We start from the raw sequence: 13,012 nt of genomic DNA on the forward strand, positions 1-13,012 counted from the left end.
TTGGTTTTTTAGTGATTCTTCGATCTATCTCATTTTCTCTCTCTCTCTCTCTCTCTCTCTCTCTCTCTCTGTGGGAAATAATAGTAAGCATTATGTGAGTCAGCTGCCCAAGGGCAAGAAATGTTTAAAAAAGAAAAACTAACTTTCTAAAATGTAGATCAAAGTCCTAACGGTGGCTTCATTAACTGAATGCTCAACACACTAAGCCTCAAACCAGGCTATGGTTTCTGTAGAAAATGAGAATACAATCAAATGACTTCCAAAATTTAAGAGCTTACTTGAAGTATATAGGTGTTTATGTGTGAGAATTGCAGTATATGGGCCTTTCTGCCTAGAGACTGTGAATTTACGTTGTTGTTTGTTTCAAAAAGAAAAACAATGGGAATATATTCCCCAAAGGTTGACACCCTAAAGCACAATATCAACAGGTCAAGAAACTTCTATTATCTTAGTGTAAATTGATCTGTTTTAATTAAAGCTCAAAGGAATTATCAGAGAAACTCGCGGCATGATAAGCAATCAATCAAAAAGGATTGAGGTGCCCTACCTAACTTTTCATTTTTTAAGACAATATGTTTCATATTTGCAGCCTTAACAAGGCGTCTAGACGGTGATCAAAGTAAGTGATGATACTTGATAATATTGGCGAATGAAGTCTTTCAAATGAGAGAAACTCTAACCCCTTGCTGCCTTTTACGCATATCACTTTGTCACTTACTGGAGTTTGCTTTAGTTTCTGGCTTTTCTTTTGACCTGATTAACTTCACTCAGTATTTAAATTTTATTTATTTATTCATTACTTGCTTCTGCCAACTTCCCAAAAAGATTTCAGGTAAGGGTATCTAGAAAAACCTTAACAGAACCCTAGGCATTGTTCCTGCTTTTAATTTACAAATCACTGATACTTCCATACTTCCATAAGACGGGCTTATCAGGTCTCTAGCATTTTGCATTTCATAAATGGCATTTGTATTATTTATCCTGCGATGTTCTCTCTGCATATCTACTTGTAGTTTTAATGTTTCATTTGGGATCTTGAATTTACATGCTCTGCATATCATTATTTCTTACTTGTTTGCTTACACTTAACCCACTACCAAGAAAAAAGAAATGTGTTTTTTAGGAGTGAAATGTTTTTAAAATATGTAATCTCTCTGACCAAAAATTATGTAGTAGCTGAAATATTATTTGATCTTATTTAATTGGGAATGTTTTCAGAGAAAACAAAGAAAAAGAAAGTTGAGATCATAGCACTCAAGCTAACATCTGAAGTAAGCTATCACCTCTAATGAGGTATCATTCTGTGAATTTAGACCGGTAGAAGCTGCCGAAACACCATTTGTATATTGTAGTGCGGACTGTGGTTCTCAAACTAACAAAATTGAGAATCTCTTATAATGCTTGTCAAAACACAGATTGCTGGGCTCCACACCCAGTGTTTTTGTTTTTGTTTTTCTTGATCACCTTTGTATTCCTAACACATCCAGAAGGCTTTTTTTTTAATTCCTAATGGATACTCAACAAATATATTTTTTCTTTTTTTATGTTATGTTAATCACCATACATTACATCATTAGTTTTTGAGGTAGTGTTCCATGATTCATTGTTTGTGCATAACACCCAGTGCTCCATGCAGAACGTGCCCTCTTTAATACCCATCACCGGGCTAACCCATCCCCCCACCCCCTCCCCTCTAGAACCCTCAGTTTGTTTTTCAGAGTCCATCGTCTCTCATGGTTCGTCTCCCCCTCCAACTTACTCCCCTTCATTCTTTCCCTCCTGCTATCTTCTTCTTCCTTTTTTTTTCTTAACATATATTGCATTATTTGTTTCAGAGGTACAGATCTGTGATTCAACAGTCTTGCACAATTCACAGAGCTCACCATAGCACACCCTGTGTTTCTGAATCAATATTAGGGCTGGGTCTGGGAATTTATTTTTCTATCAAGTTCCCAAATGAAGGTGATATTACAGGCTTGAGAACTACTGATATAGTAAATTACACCAAAGTTTAAAATAATTATTTAACTCTTAAAAATTGTCTTTTGGATATAAAAAAGCATGAAGTCTGAATTTTGATCTCAGTTATACTACCATATATTACTCTATGCAGGTTCTTTTCAAGGTGTCCATGATTGGTGGCAGAATTTATTTAACATTTAAATGCCAAATACAAAGCAGTTTGCTTCTAAGACATGTACTGTGTACAGAAAGGAAGAAAAGGCTTGTCAAGACAGAATTCTATTTCATTGTGCCTATTCTAAGAAATAGAATCCTTAATTTATTGATGTTTTATGACCTACATAATAACAGTCAAAAGTATATTAATTAAAAATATGGTATAGAAAAATAACATAAAGCCAAATGTTTATAATTCTTCCACACACCCAGAAGTAATAATTTTTAATTTTGTTATTTAACATTACAAATTGTATGTATGTATGTGTGTATACATTTATGCATATATTGACATATTGTTTTAAATCAGATTTCTTTGACTTGACATGTGTAGTAATTACTTGTAATTTTATTTTCTTGCCAAAAATGTTATTATATAATTTTAAAATAGTTATATAGTAATTTATCATAATTTAACCAAATTCTGTCTCTATACATTAGATTTGAACTATTAATACTTACACTGTAATGAGACTTTTATGAAACACTCATAATCATATACTTGCTGCCTACACCTGTGAAAATATCTACCAAATGTCTCAGCTCTAACCAAAACCATTTAATCCAGATGTATCCATAGCCTGTAAAACTCTGTGAATCAAAACATGTTTTATCCAGTATGACCATTGATCCTGTGTAACATTTTAAGTTCTTTTGCTGGAGTTTCCCCTCCTATTTAAAGTAAGATCTCTATCCACACAGAGTCATGGCAATTCTTGCATAACACTCTTGTATTTCTATGGGTCAATAAGCATTCACTGCTTTTCTGCCCTAACATAAGCCAGATACCATGTGTCTTTGAAAAACTGTATTTACCTTTAAATATCTTCCTTCTAAAACTCCTGTTAAAGGATAGGTAAGGTACAGATTACCATAAGGCCAGGGATTTTTTTTTTTCCAGATTTTATTGAACAGATTTTCTTTTTTTTCTTATTTATTTTATTTTATTATGTTATGTTAATCACCATACATTACATCATTAGTTTTTGATGTAGTGTTCCATGATTCACTGTTTGCGTGTAACACCCAGTGCTCCGTTCAATACATGCCCTCTTTAATACCCATCACCAGGCTAACCCATCCCTCCACCCCCGCCCCTCTAGCACCCTCAGTTTGTTTCTCAGAGTCCATAGTCTCTCAAGGCCAAGAATTTTGACCATAGATCATGGCAGGGTCTTGTCAGAAACAATTCATTTTAGAGATACTTCTGGCATGTGGCATTTTTTTAGCCAGATGATTTTATGCTTATGAGGAATGAGAATTTTTCTGTACTTACAATTTGATTTTCTTGCTTTATCTAATTTAACTCTTGGTTAAATCCTTGTATCTCTCTACAAACAAAACATTATTTACTTATAGCAAATCTCTTCAACTCAAGACTCAATATTACCACCCCTCCTTACTTTGATACCCATTAAGTTGGGCAATGATTTTTCTCTCTTATCTGGCCCAGTCTCACTACAACAGTGATATTACTTCTGGTGATCCTTGTCCTTAAGGACTTGAAACTGCCTTGGGAACCAACCTGAGAATATTAAGATTAATCTCCTACTGTGATTCCCATCTAGGATCTGTGGAAAACAGACCTTGAACAGTGCCTGGCACATAGCAGATGTATAAACAATATTTGTTAAATGAATGAATAATGTTTAACATTATTAAAATTTAGCATACACTTTACTTCTTAACAGAAATTGGTACTAAGTTGTACTATTTCTAAAAATGTATAACCAATTATTAAATAGATTTAAGAGGTCCCTGTGATCCTCTCTTAGGACTGTACTTCCCAAAATACCTCTATTCTCCAAACTAACCATGAATGAACCATATGAACAAAAATTTCACTGTGTTTATCTTAACAACCCACCTCCCTCATATTGATATATTACCTGTGAAGTTTCTTGCAAAGCTTCTCTAGCCACTCAGTGTCTCGAGGATTTATCTTCTGTCTTCTGTATTGAAATATTTCCAACTTTTCTTGAATTTCCAGTTTCTGTCTTAATACTACTTCCCTGAGTTCTAAATTTGAGAGATGGACCTGTAAGATTGATGCCTTTATTGGAATGTTGGCCTGGTTTTGATTTCAGTTTCACCCTGAGAGCTATCTCTCCTTCTCCATGTCAGTTCCCCACTCTGAAAGTGAAGGGCCATTTTTTTGCCAGAGTTTTTTTCTGTGTCTTTCACCCCAGGCTCTCACCCACCTCAGACAGGGAAAACTTAACTTTCAATTAACATTACGTATACTTGTGGGGCGCCTGGGTGGCTCAGTCGTTAAGCATCTGCCTTCAGCTCGGGTCATGATCCCGGGGTCCTGGGATCGAGCCCCGCATCGGGCTCCCTGCTCAGCGGGAAGCCTGCTTCCTCTCCCACTCCCCCTGCTTGTGTTCCCTCTCTCGCTGTGTCTCTCTCTGTCAAATAAATAAAATCTTAAAAAAAAAAAAAACATTAGGTATACTTGTTTTTCATGCCCAATTAATTTACAAATAATATGTTTTTATAAAGGATTTGAAGTACTGAATATGAAATACCTATATAAATCCATTAAATAATAAGGGAATAATGTAGGATCAAAGAGTATGTTATATTCCCCTTAAATTTATTTAATATTAAAACTAAACTTAATTCCTGTCTTTCACCTGCAAAGTCCAAAATGAATGGTGGATGTTGATGGCTAGAAAAGAGGAAGATTGACTTTAAATAAAAAACAATACCTAGTTATGACAATTATAACGTACTTTAAATGTGTTCATTGTGTGCTTATGTTTAAGATTTCAACAGCATTTATGGAATAAAAGTTATGAAAAATTTAGATGTAATGATATTTCTGGGTTTACAATAGTAACAATTCTTCTGTCATAGAATGTATACTGTCTTGGCATTGGGCATAAAAATATTGCCTAGCCACATGAAGTTATACCATTTGAAATTGTATTATTCATTCCAGCATGCCAATCTTAAATGCAGGGACCAAAATGGTTTTTCATCTTCAGAATAATAAATTTACAGTTTCATTAGCTTGCATCCTTTTTTCCCCAATACATGCAAAAGAGTTTAAATATTGAATCTGAGAAACTTGACTCTCTATTTAAAGTTTGATGACTTAATGGCAGCAGGAGATTAAGAAGGAGCCGACACACTGGCCAAATGCCACTGCTCAGTAGGAGTTTTCCTTTAATGGAAGTTTGTTTTTCTGCTAGAAAACTGTGTGAGACTTAGAGTTTAAATCTGAGCCCTGCAATTTATGAGTTACCTCACAAAGTAATTTGCTTTAATGCGAGTCTCAGTTGTATGTTTCTAAATGTACGGAAAATAAATCCCTACTTCATGGAACGGTATGACGATTCAGTGAAATGTTATATGAAATGATTTTTCTAAACGCAGAAAATACTAATTGTAATAGTATTTTCCCAAAACTTTACTTTATTGTCATCTGGTCCGATATTTTCATGGATGGGAATCATGCGAAAACTATTTCTAAAAAATTCAAAATATTTACAAACACACAGAGAGAAATTAATGCTAATCTCTTGAAGAGGCAAAACAGCATCGGATGTTTGAGGAACGTGTGTAATTTGGTAAAGCCAGAGGGAAGAGAGGATAAAAGGAAGTAGTGTGAAACCCAGCGAGAAAGTTAGATACCTTCCCCTTGTATCTTATGGGTGAATAAATGTTTACCACACAGACACTGAATTTACTGACCAGAGAAACTGCAGTTACTTTCCCTCTACCCCTAGATAGCCACTGGCCTGTCTCTTTGCTTCTGAGCATGGTTTTGGCTGAGGCAAAATCCATTCACTTTCTTCCTTTACATTGTATCTGCACAAATAGAATTACCCTCTTCTTTCTCTGTGGAGCTGTTACAATTTAATTATAACTTTATCGTATCATTTAACAGGTTCTATGTGTTCTATTTATAGAAGTTCATTCTATGGTCACTTCCTAAATGTAAATTTTTCTACTATAAGATCTTAACTCTTAATCATCTTAATATGCTCAAAGCATGGAATAGATCAACTTGCAAGTAGTAGGCACGAGAGGTGTTTATTAAATTGACTTCTAAAATTTACATAGTACATTACTGTACTCTGCACTATATTTTTAATGATGTTTATTTAGCAAATATTATTGCCGTATCATCCAGAGGCATACACTGTTACTATTGATCACTTAAAATCAATGAAAGTGGCGGGGGGAATTTGCAAGGCATACTTGCTAATCTTTGGTATATACAGGAATTTCACAAACTAAACTATATCTGTGAATCACATATACCCATATGAGTTACAGAGCATAAGATCTTACTTGTGGGAAAGGACTACAATATTAGGAGGGGAGTGTTAGCAAGAAAAATACCATATCCCTAACCTAACTTTTTTTAGGAATAAAGCTGATGTTTTAGTCTGGATATTTTTGAATTCTCTTTCAGTGGGTCCAAAGCCAGAGATGGAATAATAGGCACTATATATTGAATCCTTTAAACTACAGCAAGGGATACTTCAGTCAATAAAGTGGCAAGAAAAGAAAAAATACAATTTCTAATTGGTGACTTGGGCTCTGCATCTACAAGAAATAGAGAAAACAACAAACAATTGGATATTTTCAGAAATATGGGAATCCTTCTATGTTATCTGATGGTATATTTATTACTTGAGCAATGAGATTCTTATATAGAGTATATTCCTACTACTGACAGATGTTAGACAAACTGTATATTTATTAGCACCTAGCAATACTTTGTTATTGCTAAAATAGAAGAGAGATATGATTCTTTAATGAGCATATTATTCTGTGAGCCCATATTGAATCCATTCTCTGACTTTTATTTTTTATTACTGGGAGAAAAATTAGAAAAAAATACTTATATTTATACAGAATATACTTCGAGTCCAAACTTCGAGTCTAGGTTCAAAATCTGCTTAGCCATTGACTCTCTAATAATGTGCAAATGAAGACAATCTCAGTTTTCTTGTAAATTACAAATCAAGAACTATTCATTATATCTATCTCACAATAAATAAAATAGATAATTTATGGAAGACATTAAAGGCACTTTCGAGCACATAAATGCTTCATAAAATATGATGATGCTTAGAATTGTGGATGTAGAAATGGGGACAAAATATGAATGTTGGCATAATAAAGCTAAGTAGGTAAAAGAAATAAGAACCAGAAGATTATATATGGTATGCTACATTATTCTGTAATATCCAAAACAAATAATGCTGTAAAAGTTAAAATAAGTAAAAGAATATAATCAATTCAAAATTGTGTTTATTCATGAAGAGATGAGGGACAGAATAGGAACGAAGCACATAGACTATGTAAATCATTGCCAAATATATTAGAGGAAAGGGCTTGAATATTGTCCGTAATTGTGATTCATTGTGTTCTGTTTCCCTGAATTCCATGAAAACCACAAAAGAAGTATGATTATGTTGCTGTGAGAGAAAGGGGTATGGAAAGGGATTGGAAGAGGAGTGGATAAACATATATTTTAAATCTAATGTTTCAGGGGTACCTGGGTGGCTCAGATGGTTAAGCATCTGCCTTTAGCTCAGGTCATGATCTCCAGGTCCTGGGATCGAGCCTCAGGTCAGGCTCCCAGCTCAGCAAGGAGTCTGCTTCTCCCCTTCCCTCCCGCCCTGCTTCTCCCCTTCCCTCCCGCCCTGCTTATGTTCTGTCTCTCTCTCTCTCAAATGAATAAATCAAATCTTTTAAAAAAATCTAATGTTTCAGGAAGTACTGAATTCAATATGATCTCTATGTTATAGGTCCTGACAGAGTCTTTTCAAAAGTCCATAACAAGGGGCACCTGGGTGGCTCAGTCAGCTAAGCATCCAACACTTGATCTCAGCTCAGGTCTTGATCTCAGGTTGTTGTTAGTTCATGCTCCGTGCTGGGCTCCACGCTGGGCATGAAGCCTACTTAAAAAAAAAAAAAAAAAGTTCACAACAAAGGAGTTGAAGCTGATTGTGCGTGAATGAGAAAATTGTAGATCAGTTACCTAAATGTTCAGGATCTGACCTGCTCCAGGTTAATAATAGTTTTGGAATTTGCATGCCTAAGTCTAGAAAGCTTTAAAAGAGCACATTTTTTTAAAAAAAAGATTTTATTTATTTAATGGAGAGATAGAGAGAGCAAGGGGGGGGAACCAGCATGAAGAGTGGGAGAGGGAGAAGCAGGGTTCCCGCTGAGCGGGGAGCTCGATGCGGGGCTCGATGCGGGGCTCGATGCGGGGCTCGATGCGGGGCTCGATGCGGGGCTCGATGCGGGGCTCGATGCGGGGCTCGATGCGGGGCTCGATGCGGGGCTCGATCTCAGGACCCCCGGATCATGACCTGAGCCGAAGGCAAACGCTTAACGACTGAGCCACCCAGCCGCCCCTAAAAGAGCACATGTTTAACTGAGGATATTTTAAGATGAAATAAATATATGAAGGAATTGTAATCCATTGCTTTAAGACAGTTTTTATCCTTATTAGTTCTAATAAATAAATTGACCATGGAATATCATTCTAAAAAATGGAGTATTATTCAGCACTAAAAGGAAATGCACTATCAATTCATGCAAAAACACAGAATAACCTTAAATGCATATGAAAGAGGCCAATCTGAAAAAGGTAAATACTATATGATTCCAACTATATGACATTCTGGACAAGGAAAAACAATGGAGATAGTAAAAAGATTAGTGGTTGCCAGGGGATATGTGAAGGAAGGCTAGGCAGGGCACAGAGGGTTTTTAGGGCATTGAAAATACTCTGTAAAATAGCATAACAATAAATACATGCCACTATATATTTGTCCAAACTAATAGGATGTATGACAATAAGAATGAACTATAGAAAAAAACTGTGGACTTTGGGTGGTTGGAATGTGTCAATATAGGTTATCTCTGGTAACAAATGTGTCACTTTGGTGGGGGTGTTTATGATGGCGGAGGCTATGTATGTGTAGGGCAGGGAGGTATATAGAAAATCTCCTCACTCTCCCCTCAGTTTTGCTGTGAACCTAAAACTGGTCTAAAACATAAAGTCTAAATAAAAACAAAAAATAAATGGTTTGCTTCTCACTGGAATTGAGTCAGGGATCCAGTGTAGAATATGTGTAATAAAATAGTGTGATAAAAAATGAGCCCCAGACACTTCAAACAATTTTTCTTTAAATGTAATTCATCTCCACTGAGCTTGTTATAAGGATTGTTTGTCAGTATTTAAAAGTGTCTTTTTCTTTTTTTAATATTTTATATATTTGAGAGAGAGAGAGAAAGTGCGAGAACACGGGGGGGTGGAGGAGCAGAGAGAAAGGGACGAGCAGACTCCCCGCTGAGTGGGGAGCCCTGAGCAGGGTTCGATCCCAGGACCCTGAGCTGAAGTCAGATGATTAACTGACTGAGACAGCCAAGTACCCCTTATGAATGTCCTTTTCTAACAAATATATGGAAAGTTGGTTAAATACAAACTGACTAAGCAACTACTTTGATACCAGCCATTCTGGCATATACTGCACATGGTATCCAGGCTAAACCAACACTTTAAAAAAAAAAAAAGATTTTATTGATTTATTTCACAGAGAGAGAGAGAGAGAGAGAAAGCACAAGCAGGTGTAGCCCCAGAGGGAGAGGGAGAAGCAGACTCTCCATTGAGCAGGGAGCCTGAATGCAGAGCTCGATCCCAGGACCCTGGGATCGTGACCTGAGCCGAAGACATGTATAAACCACCAACCCACCCAGACACCCCCAGGCTAAACCAACACTTTAATAACATAATTATTTGCCTGAAACGTATATAACAATAGAAGTAGCGCACATCTGAAATACAAATATTAAGACTAAGTGCTCAATAAAACTATTTACTAAAAAGTTCAATATTTATATTTATTTGTTAAAGCTCCAGGTCCTGAAAAACTGTAGGAAAACCAAAGAGGTTGCATAACATAATTTGGCAAGAGCCACGACTGATATTCAAGTTCCTTTTTTATTCTCTACTCTTTTAAAAATGTCAGGTTTTGTATACTGTAATCAACTGGAATGCACACGTCATCCAAATAGAATCTTGAATAATGAGAAGTTTGGCAAAGACACAATCCTCAATCTTTAATATTCCAAATATGAAGCATTTGGGAAATTTGACACATTAGACTTCAGATGTTGTCTGTTCATGACAACATTATCAATAAGAAAATGGAAACACAGTAATGTGTTTTGCTGACAAAGATTGTAACTACAGTGAAAACAGGAACATTTTCTATTCCAATTTATTCTGGATCTTTTAAGAATGTTGTTCAGAAGCAAAGCACAAATGAAACGGAGAATCCTAAGGGTGCCTGGGTGGCTCCATCAGTTAAGTGTCTGCCTTAGGCTCAGGTCATGATCCCAGGGTCCTGGGATCAAGCCCCTCATCGTGCTCCCTGCTCAGCAGGGAGCCTCCCTCTCCCTCTGCCTGTCACTCCCCACCCCTCCACCTCTGCTCATGCTCTCTCTCCATCTCTCCCTCTCAAAAAAATCAAAAAAATCTTTTTTTAAAAAAAGAAAAGTGGAATCCTAAATATTTTATTCAAATTGAATTGTAGTTACTGTATCAGAAAAAACACATACATTCCTGGGCATGCACAGCACTTTTAACTTTTATTTTTATGTAACTTTAGACTTAAAGAAGAGTTTCCAAAAAGAGTAATGATTTCCTGTATATCCCTCATCCAGCTTTCCCTTCTATTAGCATTATACATAATGATAGAATATTTTTTATAACCAAAGAATTAGCTTTGGTGCAATAATATTAATTGAAGAACAGAAGCTACTTAGATTTTACCAGTTTATTCACTAATATCCTTTTTCTGTTCCAGGATCTAATCCAAAATGCCATTTACATTTTGTTGTCATTTCTTCTTAGCCAACTCCAATCTATAACTCTCTTTCCTTGTTTTTCATTATCTTCACTCGTTTGTAGATAACTGGCGAGATATTTTGTAGGATGTATCTCAATTTGTGTTTGAATGCTGTTGTTGCATGATTAGATTGAGGTTATGCATTCCTGGGAAGTAGCAGAGAAGTGATATGCTCTTTCTCCGTGTTTCACATTGTGGGGGTGGTGATGGTAATAACGGTGTCCACATTCAGTACTGGTGACATTAACCGTGACCACCTGGATAAAGTGGCATCCTCTAGGATTCTCCAGTAAAGTTACTATTTTTCCCTTTGTAATTACTAAACGTTTTGAAGGATATACTTTGAAACTCTACAAATATCCTTTTTCCTTAAAATTTCACCCACTAATTTAGCACCATAGGTAGTATTCTAGTGGTGATTTTCTACATCCCTCATTCCTTCTGCGTTTAATCACGGGAACATATCTGTAAGAAGTTACTACTTTTCCTTCACTTATTTATTCCTCCAGTGTTTATTTAAATACTTATGAATTCATGGATATTTATTTTGTTTTTGGATTATAATCTAATACTTTTGTTATTTATTTTGTTGCTTGAGCTTCCCCAGCTGTGGACATTAGGAGCTCTCTCTCTTTTTTCTTTCCAGTTTTACTGAGATGTAATTGACATACAGTGCCTCCGGTCTTTCAACGAGTCTTCACCAACCCGCGCATCCTCTCTCATTATGGACTTTCTCACTTTCTAGCACTTTAAGAGGCTCTAGGTTCATCTTACATTTTCCTCGCTGTAGTTCTGAAGCCTAAATATTTATATATACTTATATATGCTTATCTATACTTACACTTTTTACCCTATTTTATAAATAACACAGTCTCAAACTTCTTAAATTGCACCTCCGTTTTACACCAATTTACCAGAGTACAGAGTTTTTGTGCAGTTCTCTTTGTCTTTAGCTTTTATAGAATCCAGTCAAAATGTTGTTTTCCCAAGTTACATATGTCAGCTTCTTTCCCATACTCTTCAGTTTAGTTTCCAATTCACTGGAAGACAGATTCATTCGTCACAGCCTACATTACATTCCATCTTGCCTCTCACATTCTAGTCGATTTTTTTTCCAAAAATTAACATAGAGGCAAACTCATTTTTTGTGTGTGTGCTGTACTCTGTCAGTTTTGACAAATGCGTAGAGTCATGTAGCCATGCGCACCTATGTGCAGAGGGTATGTTCACCCTATACCTTTCTATCAGCTCTTACCCATAACACTTGGCAGTCACTGATCTGTCATTCTCCCAGCTTTGCCTTTCCTAAATTGTCGTATAAATTAAATCATACAATACGAATCTTTAGATATTCTTTCACTTAGAAATATACATTTAGGATTCTTGAATGTATCAATTCAAGATACATGGTTGTTTTTTTTTAAGATTTTATTTATTTATTTGACAGCGAGAGACACAGCAAGAGAGAGAACACAAGCAGGGGGAGTGGGAGAGGGAGAAGCAGACTTCATGCGGAGCAGGGAGCCCGATGCGGGGCTCTATGCCAGCACTCTGGGATCATGACCGGAGCGGAAGGCAGACACTGAATAACTGAGCCACCCAGGCGCCCCGATACATGGTTGTTCTTGAACTTATCAATAGTTTGTCCCTTTTGGTTGCTCCTGCAGCATTGCATTCAACAGTGCACTGTGTATTTTGTTTACCATGACTAATCTTGGGACATTTGAGTTGTTTCCAGTTTGGGGAAATTATGAAAAAGGCTCTATTCAATTCAGTCATTTTTGAATCTTCATATTTCTTAAATATTTGTGTTGTGATGATAAAACTGTATTCTAAAAGTGTTTTTAAAAATGAAAGGAAAAGTTTCTAATGAGTGCCTTTCAGTTATTTTATTAGTATGTGGTTGCAAACTGACTTCAGAGCTATTCTACTCGGTTTAGGGACAAACT

Source organism: Zalophus californianus, chromosome 12 (assembly GCF_009762305.2).
Source record: "Zalophus californianus isolate mZalCal1 chromosome 12, mZalCal1.pri.v2, whole genome shotgun sequence".
Lineage (NCBI taxonomy): Eukaryota > Metazoa > Chordata > Mammalia > Carnivora > Otariidae > Zalophus > Zalophus californianus.